The following is a 20,599-nucleotide window of genomic DNA, read 5'->3' as shown; positions in this document are numbered from 1 at the left end:
CTTTGTGTTCCCAACAAGCTAGGTGAAGGACTGCTTTCACACACACTTATCTCTCAGAACTGAGCATGTGGAGAGACGTTCGTTCATCTAGCACAAAGGGAACGCGTTGCATTAGAAACTTTAACTCTGGTTTCTCAGTCTGTTTCCTAGTGCCGGTTTGAAGTTCCTGCAGTTTTCACTGTAAAACCGAGTTGGAGCTAGTACATCCCCATATATATGTATGGAGTGGAGTTTGCAACTGAAAAGAAACTTTGTGTTCCCAACAAGCTAGGTGAAGGACGGCTTTCACACACACTTATCTCTCAGAACTGAGCATGTGGAGAGACGTTCGTTCACCTAGCACAAAGGGAACGGGATGCAGGGGAAACTTTTACTCTGGTTTCTCAGTCTGTTTCCTAGTGCCGGTTTGAAGTCCCTTCAGTTTTCACTGTAAAACCGAGTTGGGGCTAGTACCTCCCCATATATATGTATGGGGTGGAGTTTGCAACTGAAAAGAATCTTTGTGTTCCCAACAAGCTGGTGAAGGACGGCTTTCACACACACTTGTCTCTCAGAACTGAGCATGTGGAGAGACGTTCGTTCATCTAGCACAAAGGGAACGGGATGCAGGAGAAACTTTTACTCTGGTTTCTCAGTCTGTTTCCTAGTGCCGGTTTGAAGTTCCTGCAGTTTTCACTGTAAAACCGAGTTGGATCTAGTACCTCCCCATATATATGTATGGAGTGGAGTCTGCAAGTGAAATGAAACTTTGTGTTCCCAACAAGATAGGTGAAGGACGGCTTTCACACACACTTATCTCTCAGAACTGAGCATGTGGAGAGACGTTCGTTCACCTAGCACAAAGGGAACGGGTTGCAGGGGAAACTTTACTCTGGTTTCTCAGACTGTTTCCTAGTGCCGGTTTGAAGTTCCTGCAGTTTTCACTGTAAAACCGAGTTGGAGCTAGTACCTCCCCATATATATGTATGGAGTGGAGTTTGCAAGTGAAAAGAAACTTTGTGTTCCCAACAATCTAGGTGAAGGACGGCTTACACACACACTTATCTCTCCGAACTGAGCATGTGAAGAGACGTTCGTTCATCTAGCACAAAGGGAACGGGTTGCAGGAGAAACTTTAACTCTGGTTTCTCAGTCTGTTTCCTAGTGCCGGTTTGAAGTTCCTGCAGTTTACACTGTAAAACCGAGTTGGAGCTAGTACCTCCCCTTATATATGTATGGAGTGGAGTTTGCAACTGAAAAGAAACTTTGTGTTCCCAACAAGCTAGGTGAAGGACGGCTTTCACACACACTTATCTCTCAGAACTGAGCATGTGGAGAGACGTTCGTTCATCTAGCAAAAAGGGAACGGGTTGCAGGGGAAACTTTTACTCTGGTTTCTCAGACTGTTTCCTAGTGCCGGTTTGAAGTTCCTGCAGTTTTCACTGTAAAACCGAGTTGGAGCTAGTACCACCCCATATATATGTATGGAGTGGAGTTTGCAACTGAAAAGAAACTTTGTGTTCCCAACAAGCTAGGTGAAGGACGGCTTTCACACACACTTATCTCTCAGAACTGAGCATGTGGAGAGACGTTCGTTCATCTAGCACAAAGGAAACGGGTTGCAGGAGAAACTATTACTCTGGTTTCTCAGTATGTTTCCTAGTGCCGGTTTGAAGTTCCTGGAGTTTTCACTGTAAAAACGAGGTGGAGCTAGTACCTCCCCATATATATGTATGGAGTGGAGTTTGCAAGTGAAAAGAAACTTTGTGTTCCCAACAAGCTAGGTGAAGGACGGCTTTCACACACACTTATCTCTCAGAACTGAGCATGTGGAGAGACGTTCGTTCATCTAGCACAAAGGGAACGGGTTGCAGGAGAAACTTTTACTCTCGTTTCTCAGTCTGTTTCCTAGTACCGGTTTGAAGTTCCTGCAGTTTTCACTGTAAAACCGAGGTGGAGCTAGTACCTCCCCATATATATGTATGGAGTGGAGTTTGCAAGTGAAAAGAAACTTTGTGTTCCCAACAAGCTAGGTGAAGGACGGCTTTCACACACACTTATCTCTCAGAACTGAGCATGTGGAGAGACGTTCGTTCATCTAGCACAAAGGGAACGGGTTGAAGGAGAAACTTTTACTCTGGTTTCTCAGTCTGTTTCCTAGTGCCGGTTTGAAGTTCCTGCAGTTTTCACTGTAAAACAGAGTTGGAGCTAGTACCTACCCATAAATATATATGGAGGGGAGTTTGCAAGTGAAAAGAAACTTTTTGTTCCCAACAAGCTAGGTGAAGGACGGCTTTCACACACAGTTATCTCTCAGAACTGAGCATGTGGAGAGACGTTCGTTCATCTAGCACAAAGGGAACGGGTTGCAGGAGAAACTTTTACTCTGGTTTCTCAGTCTGTTTCCTGGTGCCGGTTTGAAGTTCCTGCAGTTTTCACTGTAAAACCGAGTTGGAGCTAGTACCTCCCCATATATATGTATGGAGTGGAGTTTGCAACTGAAAGAAACTTTGTGTTCCCAACAAGCTAGGTGAAGGACGGCTTTCACACACACTTATCTCTCAGAACTGAGCATGTGGAGAGACGTTCGTTCATCTAGCACAAAGGGAACGGTTTGCAGGAGAAACTTTTACTCTGGTTTCTCAGTCTGTTTCCTAGTGCCGGTTTGAAGTTCCTGCAGTTTTCACTGTAAAACCGAGTTGGAGCTAGTACCTCCCCATATATATTTATGGAGTGGAGTTTGCAAGTGAAAAGATACTTTGTGTTCCCAACAATCTAGTTGAAGGACGGCTTTCACACGCACATCTCTCAGAATAGAGCATGTGGAGAGACGTTCGTTCATCTAGCACAAAGGGAACGGGTTGCAGGAGAAACTTTTACTCTGGTTTCTCAGTCTGTTTCCTAGGGCCGGTTTGAAGTTCCTGCAGTTTTCACTGTAAAACCGAGTTGGAGCTAGTACCTCCCCATATATATGTATGGAGTGGAGTTTGCAAGTGAAAAGAAACTTTGTGCTCCCAACAAGCTAGGTGAAGGACGGCTTTCACACACACTTATCTCTCAGAACTGAGCATGTGGAGAGACGTTCGTTCATCTAGCACAAAGGGAACGGGTTGCAGGAGAAACTTTTACTCTGGTTTCTCAGTCTGTTTCCTAGTGCCGGTTTGAAGTTCCTGCAGTTTTCACTGTAAAACCGAGTTGGAGCTAGTACCTCCCCATATATATGTATGGAGTGGAGTTTGCAACTGAAAAGAAACTTTGTGTTCCCAACAAGCTAGGTGAAGGACGGCTTTCACACACACTTATCTCTCAGAACTGAGCATGTGGAGAGACGTTCGTTCATCTAGCACAAAGGGAACGGGTTGCAGGAGAAACTTTTACTCTGGTTTCTCAGTCTGTTTCCTAGTGCCGGTTTGAAGTTCCTGCAGTTTTCACTGTAAAACCGAGTTGGAGCTAGTACCTCCCCATATATATGTATGGAGTGGAGTTTGCAACTGAAAAGAAACTTTGTGTTCCCAACAAGCTAGTTGAAGGACGGCTTTCACACACACTTATATCTCAGAACTGAGCATGTGGAGAGACGTTCGTTCATCGAGCACAAAGGGAACGGGTTGCAGGAGAAACTTTTACTCTGGTTTCTCAGTCTGTTTCCTAGTGCCGGTTGGAAGTTCCTGCATTTTTCACTGTAAAACCGAGTTGGAGCTAGTAACTCCCCATATATATGTATGGAGTGGAGCTTGCAAGTGAAAAGAAACTTTGGGTTCCCAACAATCTAGGTGAAGGACGGCTTTCACACACACTTATCTCTCAGTACTGAGCATGTGGAGAGATGTTCGTTCATCTAGCACAAAGGGAACGGGTTGCAGGAGAAACTTTTACTCTGGTTTCTCAGTCTGTTTCCTAGTGCCGGTTTGAAGTTCCTGCAGTTTTCACTGTAAAACCGAGTTGGAGCTAGTACATCCCCATATATATGTATGGATTGCAGTTTGCAACTGAAAAGAAACTTTGTGTTCCCAAAAAGCTAGGTGAAGGACGGCTTTCACACACACTTATCTCTCAGAACTGAGCATGTGGAGAGACGTTCGTTCATCTAGCACAAAGGGAACGGGTTGCAGGGGAAACTTTTACTCCGGTTTCTCAGTCTGTTTCCTAGTGCCAGTTTGAAGTTCCTGCAGTTTTCACTGTAAAACCGAGTTGGAGCTAGTACCTCCCCATATATATGTATGAATTGGAGTTTGCAACTGAAAAGAAACTTTGTGTTCCCAACAAGCTAGGTGAAGGACGGCTTTCAAACACACTTATCTCTCAGAACTGAGCATGTGGAGAGACGTTCGTTCATCTAGCACAAAGGGAACGGGTTGCAGGAGAAACTTTTACTCTGGTTTCTCAGTCTGTTTCCTAGTGCCGGTTTGAAGTTCCTGCAGTTTTCACTGTAAAACCGAGTTGGAGCTAGTACCTCCCCATATATATGTATGGATTGGAGTTTGCAACTGAAAAGAAACTTTGTGTTCCCAACAAGCTAGGTGAAGGACGGCTTTCACACACACTTATCTCTCAGAACTGAGCATGTGGAGAGACGTTCGTTCATCTAGCACAAAGGGAACGGGTTGCAGGAGAAACTTTTTCTCTGGTTTCTCAGTCTGTTTCCTAGGGCCGTTTTGAAGTTCCTGCAGTTTTCACTGTAAAACCGAGTTGGAGCTAGTACCTCCCCATATATATGTATGGATTGGAGTTTGCAACTGAAAAGAAACTTTGTGTTCCCAACAAGCTAGGTGAAGGACGGCTTTCACACACACTTATCTCTCAGAACTGAGCATGTGGAGAGACGTTCGTTCATCTAGCACAAAGGGAACGGGTTGCAGGAGAAACTTTTACTCTGGTTTCTCAGTCTGTTTCCTAGTGCCGGTTTGAAGTTCCTGCAGTTTTCACTGTAAAACCGAGTTGGAGCTAGTACCTCCCCATATATATGTATGGATTGGAGTTTGCAACTGAAAAGAAACTTTGTGTTCCCAACAAGCTAGGTGAAGGACGGCTTTCACACACACTTATCTCTCAGAACTGAGCATGTGGAGAGACGTTCGTTCATCTAGCACAAAGGGAACGGGTTGCAGGAGAAACTTTTACTCTGGTTTCTCAGTCTGTTTCCTAGTGCCGTTTTGAAGTTCCTGCAGTTTTCACTTTAAAACCGAGTTGGAGCTATTACCAACCCATATATATGTATGGAGTGGAGTTTGCAACTGAAAAGAAACTTTGTGTTCCCAACAAGCTAGGTGAAGGACGGCTTTCACACACACTTATCTCTCAGAACTGAGCATGTGGAGAGACGTTCGTTCATCTAGCACAAAGGGAACGGGTTGCAGGAGAAACTTTTACTCTGGTTTCTCAGTCTGTTTCCTAGTGCCGGTTTGAAGTTCCTGCAGTTTTCACTGTAAAACCGAGTTGGAGCTAGTACCTACCCATATATATATATGGAGGGGAGTTTGCAAGTGAAAAGAAACTTTTTGTTCCCAACAAGCTAGGTGAAGGACGGCTTTCACACACACTTATCTCTCTGAACTGAGCATGTGGAGAGACGTTCGTTCATCTAGCACAAAGGGAACGGGTTGCAGGAGAAACTTTTACTCTGGTTTCTCAGTCTGTTTCCTAGTGCCGGTTTGAAGTTCCTGCAGTTTTCACTGTAAAACCGAGTTGGAGCTAGTACCTCCCCGTATATATGTATGGAGTGGAGTTTGCAACTGAAAGAAACTTTGTGTTCCCAACAAGCTAGGTGAAGGACGGCTTTCACACACACTTATCTCTCAGAACTGAGCATGTGGAGAGACGTTCGTTCATCTAGCACAAAGGGAACGGGTTGCAGGGGAAACTTTTACTCCGGTTTCTCAGTCTGTTTCCTAGTGCCAGTTTGAAGTTCCTGCAGTTTTCACTGTAAAACCGAGTTGGAGCTAGTACCTCCCCATATATATGTATGAATTGGAGTTTGCAACTGAAAAGAAACTTTGTGTTCCCAACAAGCTAGGTGAAGTACGGCTTTCACACACAGATCTCTCAGAACTGAGCATGTGGAGAGACGTTCGTTCATCTAGCACAAAGGGAACGGGTTGCAGGAGAAACTTTTACTCTGGTTTCTCAGTCTGTTACCTAGTGCCGGTTTGAAGTTCCTGCAGTTTTCACTGTAAAACCGAGTTGGAGCTAGTACCTCCCCATATATATATATGGAGTGGAATTTGCAAGTGAAAAGATACTTTGTGTTCCCAACAAGCTAGGTGAAGGACGGCTTTCACACACAGATCTCTCAGAATAGAGCATGTGGAGAGACGTTCGTTCATCTAGCACAAAGGGAACGGGTTGCAGGGAAACTTTTACTCTGGTTTCTCAGTCTGTTTCCTAGTGCCGGTTTGAAGTTCCTGCAGTTTTCACTGTAAAACCGAGTTGGATCTAGTACCTAACCATATATATGTATGGAGTGGAGTTTGTTAGTGAAAAGAAACTTTGTGTTCCCAACAAGCTAGGTGAAGGACGGCTTTCACACACACTTATCTCTCAGAACTGAGCATGTGGAGAGACGTTCGTTCATCTAGCACAAATGGAACGGGTTGCAGGTGAAACTTTTACTCTGGTTTCTCAGTCTGTTTCCTAGTGCGGGTTTGAAGTTCCTGCAGTTTTCACTGTAAAACCGAGTTGGAATTAGTACCTCCCCATATATATGTATGGAGTGGAGTTTGAACTGAAAAGAAACTTTGTGTTCCAAACAAGCTAGGTGAAGGACGGCATTCACACACACTTATCTCTCAGAACTGAGCATGTGGAGAGACGTTCGTTCATCTAGCACAAAGGGAACGGGTTGCAGGAGAAACTTTTACTCTGGTTTCTCAGTCTGTTTCCTAGTGCCGGTTTGAAGTTCCTGCAGTTTTCACTGTAAAACCGAGTTGGAGCTAGTACCACCCCATATATATGTATGGAGTGGAGTTTGCAACTGAAAAGAAACTTTGTGTTCCCAACAAGCTAGTTGAAGGACGGCTTTCACACACACTTATCTCTCAGAACTGAGTATGTGGAGAGACGTTCGTTCATCTAGCACAAAGGGAACGGATTGCAGGAGAAACTTTTACCCTGGTTTCTCAGTCTGTTTCCTAGTGCCGGTTTGAAGTTCCTGCAGTTTTCACTGTAAAACCGAGTTGGAGCTAGTACCTCCCCATATATATGTATGGAGTGGAGTTTGCAACTGAAAAGAAACTTTGTGTTCCCAACAAGCTAGGTGAAGGACGGCTTTCACACACACTTATCTCTCAGAACTGAGCATGTGGAGAGACGTTCGTTCATCTAGCACAAAGGGAACGGGTTGCAGGGGAAACTTTTACTCTGGTTTCTCAGTCTGTTTCCTAGTGCCGGTTTGAAGTTCCTGCAGTTTTCACTGTAAAACCGAGTTGGAGCTAGTACCTCCCCATATATATGTATGGAGTGGAGTTTGCAAGTGAAAAGAAACTTTGTGTTCCCAACAAGCTAGGTGAAGGACGGCTTTCACACACACTTATCTCTCCGAACTGAGCATGTGGAGAGACGTTCTTTCACCTAGCACAAAGGGAACGGGTTGCAGGAGAAAATTTTACTCTGGTTTCTCAGTCTGTTTCCTAGTGCCGGTTTGAAGTTCCTGCAGTTTTCACTGTAAAACCGAGTTGGAGCTAGTACCTTCCCATATATATGTAGGGAGTGGAGTTTGCAAGTGAAAAGAAACTTTGTGTTCCCAACAAACTATGTGAAGGACGGCTTTCACACACACTTATCTCTCAGAACCGAGCATTTGGAGAGACGTTCGTTCATCTAGCACAAAGGGAACGGGTTGCAGGAGAAACTTTTACTCTGGTTTCTCAGTCTGTTTCCTAGTGCCGGTTTGAAGTTCCTGCAGTTTTCACTGTAAAACCGAGTTGGAGCTAGTACCACCCCTTATATATTTATGGAGTGGAGTTTGCAACTGAAAAGAAACTTTGTGTTCCCAACAAGCTAGGTGAAGGACGGCTTTCACACACACTTATCTCTCAGAACTGAGCATGTGGAGAGACGTTCGTTCATCTAGCACAAATGGAACGGGTTGCAGGAGAAACTTTTACTCTGGTTTCTCAGTCTGTTTCCTAGTGCCGGTTTGAAGTTCCTGCAGTTTTCACTGTAAAACCGCGTTGGAGCTAGTACCTTCCCATATATATGTAGGGAGTGGAGTTTGCAAGTGAAAAGAAACTTTGTGTTCCCAACAAGCTAGGTGAAGGACGGCTTTCACACACACTTATCTCTCAGAACCGAGCATTTGGAGAGACGTTCGTTCATCTAGCACAAAGGGAACGGGTTGCAGGAGAAACTTTTACTCTGGTTTCTCAGTCTGTTTCCTAGTGCCGGTTTGAAGTTCCTGCAGTTTTCACTGTAAAACCGAGTTGGAGCTAGTACCACCCCATATATATGTATGGAGTGGAGTTTGCAACTGAAAATATCTTTGTGTTCCCAACAAGCTAGGTGAAGGACGGCTTTCACACACACTTTTCTCTCAGAACTGAGCATGTAGAGAGACGTTCGTTCATCTAGCACAAAGGGAACGGGTTGCAGGAGAAACTTTTACTCTGGTTTCTCAGTCTGTTTCCTAGTGCCGGTTTGAAATTCCTGCAGTTTTCACTGTAAAACCGAGTTGGAGCTAGTACCTCCCCATATATATGTATGTATTGGAGTTTGCAACTGAAAAGAAACTTTGTGTTCCCAACAAGATAGGTGAAGGACGGCTTTCACACACACTTATCTCTCAGAACTGAGCATGTGGAGAGACGTTCGTTCACCTAGCACAAAGGGAACGGGTTGCAGGAGAAACTTTTACTCTGGTTTCTCAGTCTGTTTCCTAGTGCCGGTTTGAAGTTCCTGCAGTTTTCACTGTAAAACCGAGTTGGAGCTAGTACCTCCCCATATATATGTATGGAGTGGAGTTTGCAACTGAAAAGAAACTTTGTGTTCCCAACAAGCTAGGTGAAGGACGGCTTTCACACACACTTATTTCTCAGAACTGAGCATGTGGAGAGACGTTCGTTCATCTAGCACAAAGGGAACGGGTTGCAGGAGAAACTTTTACACTGGTTTCTCAGTCTGTTTCCTAGTGCCGGTTTGAAGTTCCTGCAGTTTTCACTGTAAAACAGAGTTGGAGCTAGAACCTCCCCATATATATGTATAGAGTGGAGTTTGCAAGTGAAAAGAAACTTTGTGTTCCCAACAAGCTAGGTGAAGTACGGCTTTCACACGCACTTATCTCTAAGAACCGAGCATGTGGAGAGACGTTCGTTCATCTAGCACAAAGGGAACGGTTTGCAGGAGAAACTTTTACTCTGGTTTCTCAGTCTGTTTCCTAGTGCCGGTTTGAAGTTCGTGCAGTTTTCATTGTAAATCCGAGTTGGATCTATTACCTACCCATATATATGTATGGAGTGGAGTTTGCAACTGAAAAGAACTTTGTGTTCCCAACAAGCTAGGTGAAGGACGGCTTTCACACACACTTTTCTCTCCGAACTGAGCATGTGGAGAGACGTTCGTTCATCTAGCACAAAGGGAACGGGTTGCAGGAGAAACTTTTACTCTGGTTTCTCAGTCTGTTTCCTAGTGCCGGTTAGAAGTTCATGCAGTTTTCACTGTAAAACCGAGTTGGAGCTAGTACCCCCCCATATATATGTATGGAGTGGAGTTTGCAACTGAAAAGAAACTTTGTGTTCCCAACAAGCTAGGTAAAGGACGGCTTTCACACACACTTATCTATCAGAACTGAGCATGTGGAGAGACGTTCGTTCATCTAGCACAAAGGGAACGGGTTGAAGGAGAAACTTTTTCTCTGGTTTCTCAGACTATTTCCTAGTGCCGGTTTGAAGTTCCTGCAGTTTTCACTTTAAAACCGAGTTGGAGCTAGTACCTCCCCATATATAGTATGGAGTGGAGTTTGCAACTGAAAAGAAACTTTGTGTTCCCAACAAGCTAGGTGAAGGACGGCTTTCACACACACTTATCTCTCAGAACTGAGCATGTGGAGACACGTTCGTTCACCTAGCACAAAGGGAACGGGTTGCAGGAGAAACTTTTACTCTGGTTTCTCAGTCTGTTTCCTAGTGCCGGTTTGAAGTTCCTGCAGTTTTCACTGTAAAACCGAGTTGGAGCTAGTACCTCCCCATATGTATGTATGGAGTGGAGTTTGCAAGTGAAAAGAAACTTTGTGTTCCCAACAAGCTAGTTGAAGGACGGCTTTCACACACACTTATCTCTCAGAACTGAGTATGTGGAGAGACGTTCGTTCATCTAGCACAAAGGGAACGGATTGCAGGAGAAACTTTTACCCTGGTTTCTCAGTCTGTTTCCTAGTGCCGGTTTGAAGTTCCTGCAGTTTTCACTGTAAAACCGAGTTGGAGCTAGTACCTCCCCATATATATGTATGGAGTGGAGTTTGCAACTGAAAAGAAACTTTGTGTTCCCAACAAGCTAGGTGAAGGACGGCTTTCACACACACTTATCTCTCAGAACTGAGCATGTGGAGAGACGTTCGTTCATCTAGCACAAAGGGAACGGGTTGCAGGGGAAACTTTTACTCTGGTTTCTCAGTCTGTTTCCTAGTGCCGGTTTGAAGTTCCTGCAGTTTTCACTGTAAAACCGAGTTGGAGCTAGTACCTCCCCATATATATGTATGGAGTGGAGTTTGCAAGTGAAAAGAAACTTTGTGTTCCCAACAAGCTAGGTGAAGGACGGCTTTCACACACACTTATCTCTCCGAACTGAGCATGTGGAGAGACGTTCTTTCACCTAGCACAAAGGGAACGGGTTGCAGGAGAAAATTTTACTCTGGTTTCTCAGTCTGTTTCCTAGTGCCGGTTTGAAGTTCCTGCAGTTTTCAATGTAAAACCGAGTTGGAGCTAGTACCTTCCCATATATATGTAGGGAGTGGAGTTTGCAAGTGAAAAGAAACTTTGTGTTCCCAACAAACTATGTGAAGGACGGCTTTCACACACACTTATCTCTCAGAACCGAGCATTTGGAGAGACGTTCGTTCATCTAGCACAAAGGGAACGGGTTGCAGGAGAAACTTTTACTCTGGTTTCTCAGTCTGTTTCCTAGTGCCGGTTTGAAGTTCCTGCAGTTTTCACTGTAAAACCGAGTTGGAGCTAGTACCACCCCTTATATATTTATGGAGTGGAGTTTGCAACTGAAAAGAAACTTTGTGTTCCCAACAAGCTAGGTGAAGGACGGCTTTCACACACACTTATCTCTCAGAACTGAGCATGTGGAGAGACGTTCGTTCATCTAGCACAAATGGAACGGGTTGCAGGAGAAACTTTTACTCTGGTTTCTCAGTCTGTTTCCTAGTGCCGGTTTGAAGTTCCTGCAGTTTTCACTGTAAAACCGAGTTGGAGCTAGTACCTTCCCATATATATGTAGGGAGTGGAGTTTGCAAGTGAAAAGAAACTTTGTGTTCCCAACAAGCTAGGTGAAGGACGGCTTTCACACACACTTATCTCTCAGAACCGAGCATTTGGAGAGACGTTCGTTCATCTAGCACAAAGGGAACGGGTTGCAGGAGAAACTTTTACTCTGGTTTCTCAGTCTGTTTCCTAGTGCCGGTTTGAAGTTCCTGCAGTTTTCACTGTAAAACCGAGTTGGAGCTAGTACCACCCCATATATATGTATGGAGTGGAGTTTGCAACTGAAAATATCTTTGTGTTCCCAACAAGCTAGGTGAAGGACGGCTTTCACACACACTTTTCTCTCAGAACTGAGCATGTAGAGAGACGTTCGTTCATCTAGCACAAAGGGAACGGGTTGCAGGAGAAACTTTTACTCTGGTTTCTCAGTCTGTTTCCTAGTGCCGGTTTGAAATTCCTGCAGTTTTCACTGTAAAACCGAGTTGGAGCTAGTACCTCCCCATATATATGTATGTATTGGAGTTTGCAACTGAAAAGAAACTTTGTGTTCCCAACAAGATAGGTGAAGGACGGCTTTCACACGCACTTATCTCTAAGAACCGAGCATGTGGAGAGACGTTCGTTCATCTAGCACAAAGGGAACGGTTTGCAGGAGAAACTTTTACTCTGGTTTCTCAGTCTGTTTCCTAGTGCCGGTTTGAAGTTCGTGCAGTTTTCATTGTAAATCCGAGTTGGATCTAGTACCTACCCATATATATGTATGGAGTGGAGTTTGCAACTGAAAAGAACTTTGTGTTCCCAACAAGCTAGGTGAAGGACGGCTTTCACACACACTTTTCTCTCCGAACTGAGCATGTGGAGAGACGTTCGTTCATCTAGCACAAAGGGAACGGGTTGCAGGAGAAACTTTTACTCTGGTTTCTCAGTCTGTTTCCTAGTGCCGGTTAGAAGTTCATGCAGTTTTCACTGTAAAACCGAGTTGGAGCTAGTACCCCCCCATATATATGTATGGAGTGGAGTTTGCAACTGAAAAGAAACTTTGTGTTCCCAACAAGCTAGGTAAAGGACGGCTTTCACACACACTTATCTATCAGAACTGAGCATGTGGAGAGACGTTCGTTCATCTAGCACAAAGTGAACGGGTTGAAGGAGAAACTTTTTCTCTGGTTTCTCAGACTATTTCCTAGTGCCGGTTTGAAGTTCCTGCAGTTTTCACTTTAAAACCGAGTTGGAGCTAGTACCTCCCCATATATAGTATGGAGTGGAGTTTGCAACTGAAAAGAAACTTTGTGTTCCCAACAAGCTAGGTGAAGGACGGCTTTCACACACACTTATCTCTCAGAACTGAGCATGTGGAGACACGTTCGTTCACCTAGCACAAAGGGAACGGGTTGCAGGAGAAACTTTTACTCTGGTTTCTCAGTCTGTTTCCTAGTGCCGGTTTGAAGTTCCTGCAGTTTTCACTGTAAAACCGAGTTGGAGCTAGTACCTCCCCATATGTATGTATGGAGTGGAGTTTGCAAGTGAAAAGAAACTTTGTGTTCCCAACAAGCTAGGTGAAGGACGGCTTTCACACACACTTATCTCTCAGAACTGAGCATGTGGAGAGACGTTCGTTCATCTAGCACAAAGGGAACGGGTTGCAGGAGAAACTTTTACTCTGGTTTCTCAGTCTGTTTCCTAGTGCCGGTTTGAAGTTCCTGCAGTTTTCACTGTAAAACCGAGTTGGAGCTAGTACCTTCCCATATATATGTAGGGAGTGGAGTTTGCCAGTGAAAAAAACTTTGTGTTCCCAACAAACTATGTGAAGGACGGCTTTCACACACACTTATCTCTCAGAACCGAGCATTTGGAGAGACGTTCGTTCATCTAGCACAAAGGGAACGGGTTGCAGGAGAAACTTTTACTCTGGTTTCTCAGTCTGTTTCCTAGTGCCGGTTTGAAGTTCCTGCAGTTTTCACTGTAAAACCGAGTTGGAGCTAGTACCTCCCCATATATATGTATGGAGTGGAGTTTGCAAGTGAAAAGAAACTTTGTGTTCCCAACAAGCTAGGTGAAGGACGGCTTTCACACACACTTATCTTTCAGAACTGAGCATGTGGAGAGACGTTCTTTCACCTAGCACAAAGGGAACGGGTTGCAGGAGAAAATTTTACTCTGGTTTCTCAGTCTGTTTCCTAGTGCCGGTTTGAAGTTCCTGCAGTTTTCACTGTAAAACCGAGTTGGAGCTAGTACCTTCCCATATATATGTAGGGAGTGGAGTTTGCAAGTGAAAAGAAACTTTGTGTTCCCAACAAACTATGTGAAGGACGGCTTTCACACACACTTATCTCTCAGAACCGAGCATTTGGAGAGACGTTCGTTCATCTAGCACAAAGGGAACGGGTTGCAGGAGAAACTTTTACTCTGGTTTCTCAGTCTGTTTCCTAGTGCCGGTTTGAAGTTCCTGCAGTTTTCACTGTAAAACCGAGTTGGAGCTAGTACCACCCCTTATATATTTATGGAGTGGAGTTTGCAACTGAAAAGAAACTTTGTGTTCCCAACAAGCTAGGTGAAGGACGGCTTTCACACACACTTATCTCTCAGAACTGAGCATGTGGAGAGACGTTCGTTCATCTAGCACAAAGGGAACGGGTTGCAGGAGAAACTTTTACTCTGGTTTCTCAGTCTGTTTCCTAGTGCCGGTTTGAAGTTCCTGCAGTTTTCACTGTAAAACCGAGTTGGAGCTAGTACCTTCCCATATATATGTAGGGAGTGGAGTTTGCAAGTGAAAAGAAACTTTGTGTTCCCAACAAGCTAGGAGAAGGACGGCTTTCACACACACTTATCCCTCAGAACCGAGCATTTGGAGAGACGTTCGTTCATCTAGCACAAAGGGAACGGGTTGCAGGAGAAACTTTTACTCTGGTTTCTCAGTCTGTTTCCTAGTGCCGGTTTGAAGTTCCTGCAGTTTTCACTGTAAAACCGAGTTGGAGCTAGTACCACCCCATATATATGTATGGAGTGGAGTTTGCAACTGAAAAGATCTTTGTGTTCCCAACAAGCTAGGTGAAGGACGGCTTTCACACACACTTTTCTCTCAGAACTGAGCATGTAGAGAGACGTTCGTTCATCTAGCACAAAGGGAACGGGTTGCAGGAGAAACTTTTACTCTGGTTTCTCAGTCTGTTTCCTAGTGCCGGTTTGAAATTCCTGCAGTTTTCACTGTAAAACCGAGTTGGAGCTAGTACCTCCCCATATATATGTATGTATTGGAGTTTGCAACTGAAAAGAAACTTTGTGTTCCCAACAAGATAGGTGAAGGACGGCTTTCACACACACTTATCTCTCAGAACTGAGCATGTGGAGAGACGTTCGTTCACCTAACACAAAGGGAACGGGTTGCAGGAGAAACTTTTACTCTGGTTTCTCAGTCTGTTTCCAAGTGCCGGTTTGAAGTTCCTGCAGTTTTCACTGTAAAACCGAGTTGGAGCTAGTACCTCCCCATATATATGTATGGAGTGGAGTTTGCAACTGAAAAGAAACTTTGTGTTCCCAACAAGCTAGGTGAAGGACGGCTTTCACACACACTTATTTCTCAGAACTGAGCATGTGGAGAGACGTTCGTTCATCTAGCACAAAGGGAACGGGTTGCAGGAGAAACTTTTACACTGGTTTCTCAGTCTGTTTCCTAGTGCCGGTTTGAAGTTCCTGCAGTTTTCACTGTAAAACAGAGTTGGAGCTAGAACCTCCCCATATATATGTATAGAGTGGAGTTTGCAAGTGAAAAGAAACTTTGTGTTCCCAACAAGCTAGGTGAAGTACGGCTTTCACACGCACTTATCTCTCAGAACCGAGCATGTGGAGAGACGTTCGTTCATCTAGCACAAAGGGAACGGTTTGCAGGAGAAACTTTTACTCTGGTTTCTCAGTCTGTTTCCTAGTGCCGGTTTGAAGTTCGTGCAGTTTTCATTGTAAAACCGAGTTGGATCTAGTACCTACCCATATATATGTATGGAGTGGAGTTTGCAACTGAAAAGAACTTTGTGTTCCCAACAAGCTAGGTGAAGGACGGCTTTCACACACACTTTTCTCTCCGAACTGAGCATGTGGAGAGACGTTCGTTCATCTAGCACAAAGGGAACGGGTTGCAGGAGAAACTTTTACTCTGGTTTCTCAGTCTGTTTCCTAGTGCCGGTTAGAAGTTCATGCAGTTTTCACTGTAAAACCGAGTTGGAGCTAGTACCCCCCCATATATATGTATGGAGTGGAGTTTGCAACTGAAAAGATCTTTGTGTTCCCAACAAGCTAGGTGAAGGACGGCTTTCACACACACTTATCTCTCAGAACTGAGCATGTGGAGAGACGTTCGTTCACCTAGCACAAAGGGAACGGGTTGCAAGAGAAACTTTTACTCTGGTTTCTCAGTCTGTTTCCTAGTGCCGGTTTGAGGTTCCTGCAGTTTTCACTGTAAATCCGAGTTGGAGCTAGTACCTCCCCATATATATGTATGGAGTGGAGTTTGCAACTGAAAAGAAACTTTGTGTTCCCAACAAGCTAGGTGAAGGACGGCTTTCACACACACTTATTTCTCAGAACTGAGCATGTGGAGAGACGTTCGTTCATCTAGCACAAAGGGAACGGGTTGCAGGAGAAACTTTTACACTGGTTTCTCAGTCTGTTTCCTAGTGCCGGTTTGAAGTTCCTGCAGTTTTCACTGTAAAACCGAGTTGGAGCTAGAACCTCCCCATATATATGTATGGAGTGGAGTTTGCAAGTGAAAAGAAACTTTGTGTTCCCAACAAGCTAGGTGAAGGACGGCTTTCACACGCACTTATCTCTCAGAAACGAGCATGTGGAGAGACGTTCGTTCATCTAGCACAAAGGGAACGGGTTGCAGGAGAAACTTTTACTCTCGTTTCTCAGTCTGTTTCCTAGTGCCGGTTTGAAGTTCGTGCAGTTTTCACTGTAAAACCGAGTTGGAGCTAGTACCTCCCCATATATATGTATGGAGTGGAGTTTGCAACTGAAAAGAAACTTTGTGTTCCCAACAAGCTAGGTAAAGGACGTCTTTCACACACACTTATCTATCAGAACTGAGCATGTGGAGAGACGTTCGTTCATCTAGCACAAAGGGAACGGGTTGAAGGAGAAACTTTTACTCTGGTTTCTCAGTCTGTTTCCTAGTGCCGGTTTGAAGTTCCTGCAGTTTTCACTTTAAAACCGAGTTGGAGCTAGTACCTCCCCATATATAGTATGGAGTGGAGTTTGCAACTGAAAAGAAACTTTGTGTTCCCAACAAGCTAGTTGAAGGACGGCTTTCACACACACTTATCTCTCAGAACTGAGCATGTGGAAAGACGTTCGTTCATCTAGCACAAAGGGAACGGGTTGCAGGAGGAACTTTTATTCTGGTTTCTCAGTCTGTTTCCTAGTGCCGGTTTGAAATTCCTGCAGTTTTCACTGTAAAACCGAGTTGGATCTAGTACCTCCCATATATATGTATGGAGTGGAGTTTGCAAGTGAAAAGAACTTTGTGTTCCCAACAAGATAGGTGAAGGACGGCTTTCACACACACTTATCTCTCAGAACTGAGCATGTGGAGAGACTTTCGTTCACCTAGCACAAAGGGAACGGGTTGCAGGAGAAACTTTTACTCTGGTTTCTCAGTCTGTTTCCAAGTGCCGGTTTGAAATTCCTGCAGTTTTCACTGTAAAACCGAGTTGGAGCTAGTACCTCCCCATATATATGTATGGAGTGGAGTTTGCAACTGAAAAGAAACTTTGTGTTCCCAACAAGCTAGGTGAAGGACGGCTTTCACACACACTTATTTCTCAGAACTGAGCATGTGGAGAGACGTTCGTTCATCTAGCACAAAGGGAACGGGTTGCAGGAGAAACTTTTACACTGGTTTCTCAGTCTGTTTCCTAGTGCCGGTTTGAAGTTCCTGCAGTTTTCACTGTAAAACCGAGTTGGAGCTAGAACCTCCCCATATATATGTATGGAGTGGAGTTTGCAAGTGAAAAGAAACTTTGTGTTCCCAACAAGCTAGGTGAAGGACGGCTTTCACACGCACTTATCTCTCAGAACCGAGCATGTGGAGAGACGTTCGTTCATCTAGCACAAAGGGAACGGTTTGCAGGAGAAACTTTTACTCTCGTTTCTCAGTCTGTTTCCTAGTGCCGGTATGAAGTTCGTGCAGTTTTCACTGTAAAACCGAGTTGGATCTAGTACCTCCCCATATATATGTATGGAGTGGAGTTTGCAACTGAAAAGAAACTTTGTGTTCCCAACAAGCTAGGTGAAGGACGGCTTTCACACACAATTTTCTCTCCGAACTGAGCATGTGGAGAGACGTTCGTTCATCTAGCACAAAGTTAACGGGTTGCAGGAGAAACTTTTACTCTGGTTTCTCAGTCTGTTTCCTAGTGCCGGTTAGAAGTTCATGCAGTTTTCACTGTAAAACCGAGTTGGAGCTAGTACCTCCCCATATATATGTATGGAGTGGAGTTTGCAACTGAAAAGAAACTTTGTGTTCCCAACAAGCTAGGTAAAGGACGGCTTTCACACACACTTATCTATCAGAAATGAGCATGTGGAGAGACGTTCGTTCATCTAGCACAAGGGGAACGGGTTGAAGGAGAAACTTTTACTCTGGTTTCTCAGACTGTTTCCTAGTGCCGGTTTGAAGTTCCTGCAGTTTTCACTTTAAAACCGAGTTGGAGCTAGTACCTCCCCATATATAGTATGGAGTGGAGTTTGCAACTGAAAAGAAACTTTGTGTTCCCAACAAGCTAGGTTAAGGACGGCTTTCACACACACTTATCTCTCAGATCTGAGCATCTGGAGAGACTTCATTCATCTAGCACAAAGGGAACGGGTTGCAGGAGAAACTATTACTCTGGTTTCTCAGTCTGTTTCCTAGTGCCGGTTTGAAGTTCCTGCAGTTTTCACTGTAAAACCGAGTTGGAGCTAGTACCTTCCCATATATATGTAGGGAGTGGAGTTTGCAAGTGAAAAGAAACTTTGTGTTCCCAACAAACTATGTGAAGGACGGCTTTCACACACACTTATCTCTCAGAACCGAGCATTTGGAGAGACGTTCGTTCATCTAGCACAAAGGGAATGGGTTGCAGGAGAAACTTTTACTCTTGTTTCTCAGTCTGTTTCCTAGTGCCGGTTTGAAGTTCCTGCAGTTTTCACTGTAAAACCGAGTTGGAGCTAGTACCACCCCATATATATGTATGGAGTGGAGTTTGCAACTGAAAAGAAACTTTGTGTTCCCAACAAGCTAGGTGAAGGACGGCTTTCACACACACTTATCTCTCAGAACTGAGCATGTGGAGAGACGTTCGTTCATCTAGCACAAAGGGAACGGGTTGCAGGAGAAACTTTTACTCTGGTTTCTCAGTCTGTTTCCTAGTGCCGGTTTGAAGTTCCTGCAGTTTTCACTGTAAAACCGAGTTGGAGCTAGTACCTCCCCATATATATGTATGGAGTGGAGTTTGCAAGTGAAAAGAAACTTTGTGTTCCCAACAAGCTAGGTGAAGGATGGCTTTCACACACACTTATCTCTCAGAACTGAGCATGTGGAGAGACGTTCGTTCATCTAGCACAAAGGGAACGGGTTGCAGGAGAAACTTTTACTCTGGTTTCTCAGTCTGTTTCCTAGTGCCGGTTTGAAGTTCCTGCAGTTTTCACTGTAAAACCGAGTTGGAGCTAGTACCTTCCCATATATATGTAGGGAGTGGAGTTTGCAAGTGAAAAGAAACTTTGTGTTCCCAACAAACTATGTGAAGGACGGCTTTCACACACACTTATCTCTCAGAACCGAGCATTTGGAGAGACGTTCGTTCATCTAGCACAAAGGGAACGGGTTGCAGGAGAAACTTTTACTCTGGTTTCTCAGTCTGTTTCCTAGTGCCGGTTTGAAGTTCCTGCAGTTTTCACTGTAAAACCGAGTTGGAGCTAGTACCACCCCATATATATGTATGGAGTGGAGTTTGCAACTGAAAAGATCTTTGTGTTCCCAACAAGCTAGGTGAAGGACGGCTTTCACACACACTTTTCTCTCAGAACTGAGCATGTGGAGAGACGATCGTTCATCTAGCACAAAGGGAACGGGTTGCAGGAGAAACTTTTACTCTGGTTTCTCAGTCTGTTTCCTAGTGCCGGTTTGAATTTCCTGCAGTTTTCACTGTAAAACCGAGTTGGAGCTAGTACCTCCCCATATATATGTATGTATTGGAGTTTGCAACTGAAAAGAAACTTTGTGTTCCCAACAAGCTAGGTGAAGGACGGCTTTCACACACACTTTTCTCTCCGAACTGAGCATGTGGAGAGACGTTCGTTCATCTAGCACAAAGGGAACGGGTTGCAGGAGAAACTTTTACTCTGGTTTCTCAGTCTGTTTCCTAGTGCCGGTTGGAAGTTCCTGCAGTTTTCACTGTAAAACCGAGTTGGAGCTAGTACCTCCCCATATTTAGTATGGAGTGGAGTTTGCAACTGAAAAGAAACTCTGTGTTCCCAACAAGCTAGGTGAAGGACGGCTTTCACACACACTTTTCTCTCAGAACTGAGCATGTGGAGAGACGTTCGTTCATCTAGCACAAAGGGAACGGGTTGCAGGAGGAACTTTTATTCTGGTTTCTCAGTCTGTTTCCTAGTGCCGGTTTGAAGTTCCTGCAGTTTTCACTGTAAAACCGAGTTGGATCTAGTACCTCCCATATATATGTATGGAGTGGAGTTTGCAAGTGAAAAGAACTTTGTGTTCCCAACAAGATAGGTGAAGGACGGCTTTCACACACACTTATCTCTCAGAACTGAGCATGTGGAGAGACGTTCGTTCATCTAGCACAAAGGGAACGGGTTGCAGGAGAAACTTTTACACTGGTTTCTCAGTCTGTTTCCTAGTGCCGGTTTGAAGTTCCTGCAGTTTTCACTGTAAAACCGAGTTGGAGCTAGAACCTCCCCATATATATGTATGGAGTGGAGTTTGCAAGTGAAAAGAAACTTTGTGTTCCCAACAAGGTAGGTGAAGGACGGCTTTCACACGCACTTATCTCTCAGAACCGAACATGTGGAGAGACGTTCGTTCATCTAGCACAAAGGGAACGGTTTGCAGGAGAAACTTTTACTCTCGTTTCTCAGTCTGTTTCCTAGTGCCGGTTTGAAGTTCGTGCAGTTTTCACTATAAAACCGAGTTGGATCTAGTACCTACCCAT

The sequence above is a fragment of the Camelus bactrianus genome, chromosome 15 (genome assembly GCF_048773025.1).
Source record: "Camelus bactrianus isolate YW-2024 breed Bactrian camel chromosome 15, ASM4877302v1, whole genome shotgun sequence".
Classification (NCBI taxonomy): Eukaryota; Metazoa; Chordata; class Mammalia; order Artiodactyla; family Camelidae; genus Camelus; species Camelus bactrianus.
The sequence above is the reverse complement of the archived record's forward strand: the minus strand, read 5'-3'. Positions refer to the sequence as shown.